Source organism: Gymnoscopelus braueri (assembly GCF_963280865.1).
Source record: "Gymnoscopelus braueri genome assembly, chromosome: 13".
Taxonomy (NCBI): Eukaryota; Metazoa; Chordata; class Actinopteri; order Myctophiformes; family Myctophidae; genus Gymnoscopelus; species Gymnoscopelus braueri.
Window position 1 is genome coordinate 37,317,786 of NC_137615.1, and position 1,524 is coordinate 37,319,309.

At 39.0% G+C, this 1,524-nt stretch overlaps 1 protein-coding gene across 1 annotated transcript in view; it reads left to right on the forward strand.

Moving 5' to 3' along the window:
- The first annotated feature begins 315 nt into the window (after positions 1–315).
- Positions 316–1,524, forward strand: part of LOC308098106 (thioredoxin, mitochondrial-like) — a 19,600-nt gene continuing 18,391 nt past the window's right edge. The window contains exon 1 of the mRNA XM_080446346.1: positions 316–391. The gene's annotated coding sequence lies outside the window, so the exon portion shown is untranslated. The remainder of the gene's footprint in view (positions 392–1,524) is intronic.

The following is a 1,524-nucleotide window of genomic DNA, read 5'->3' on the forward strand; positions in this document are numbered from 1 at the left end:
CAGGACCCAAACTAGTCGATCTACAAGCTCACAATGCCGTGTTGTGAGCTTGTAGATCTGCTCTTTTCACAACTTCTTAAAAGTATTTCCCCTCTAATTAAAAAAAAAATAGGAAACAAAAAATAAAGGGGTAGGCTACTCGCGACCCATAAAAATTGGTCCGCGACCCACATATGGGTCCCGACCCACTGTTTCGGAAACAGTGCTGTTAATAGTACCAGCGCATACGACTGAAATCCCGAACATCTGGTGTTAAAACGTGTCTTGTTTAGTAACACTGACACATTATAACAGAAAGAGGGAAATACTTTGCATCGCTAACCCAGCGAGGACAGCCGATCAAATCCGTCACCGTGGACAGACACAGCCTCGATGACCAGTCAGTCAGCACGTGAGTCGTTATTCTTTATGTGATTGTGTACTGTGGTGTACAGTAAGTTACTTTAAGTAACTAAGTACATGAACTAACTCAAGTACTGTACTTAAGTACAATGTTGTGGTATTTTTACTTTACTGGAGTATTTTCAAGTTTCAGTACTTTTACTGGATCCACTACATCTCAGAGGCAAATATTGTTCTTTTTAGTCCACTAATTATTTGAAAGCTTTAGTTACTAGCTAAAGTAAAGTAACCACTTCAGCCCTATTCAAACTTGAAAATGATTTTAAAAAAAACTTTACGTGAAATGGGACATTCTGCATAATGAGAACTTTTACTTTTGGTACTTTAAGTATATGTCAATACCAATATAATGTTGTACTTTTTACTCAAGTACATTTTGAATACCAGACTTTTACTTGTAACAGAGTATTTCTACATTGCAGTATTGATACTTGTACTTTAATAAGAGAGACATGATGAAACATGATGGAAGAAGTACTCATGTCATGAGTACTTTCTTCCATCAGCTGATTGTGTACTGCAAACTCGTCCGGTGTGTATAGCCTAATAATAACAGAAAGCATCACACTTACCAAGCTGACGGTCGTCATGTGAAAAGCCGCAAGGAATAATAATAATATCCTCATGTTGTCAGCTGAAAATTGATCGACAAAAATGGAAAAATATGTTTTTTAAAATAAATAGATAAATAAATAAACAGCTTCCTATATTATATTGTAATAAATCCACCACAACAGCCACCACCAAAACAACAATGGCTTTTGTCCACCTGGGTAATTCCAATCATCCTTTGGAGTCCTTTATCACCTGTTAAATTTCATCGATTACAGTTTGAGGCTGGTTTTATATTACCCCCGTGCGTTTCTGTGATGGCGCCGCCCACACCGACCGCCCCCGTCCAATCGGAGCACAGGCGTGTGGCGGGGGTACGCCAAAAGGGGCGGGGCTTCGCGTCTCCAAAACGGAGGGCTGAGGTTTGGGGCGTGGCCAACGATGAATGCAGTCATTCATAAAAACTCAGAATTACTACATTCCAAAGAGGACCTGGCTTTTTGGTGTTTATTTATTTATGTTTGAGCGAAAATAATATTATTGATGCTTTAAAGTCGTTTTCACACGCAT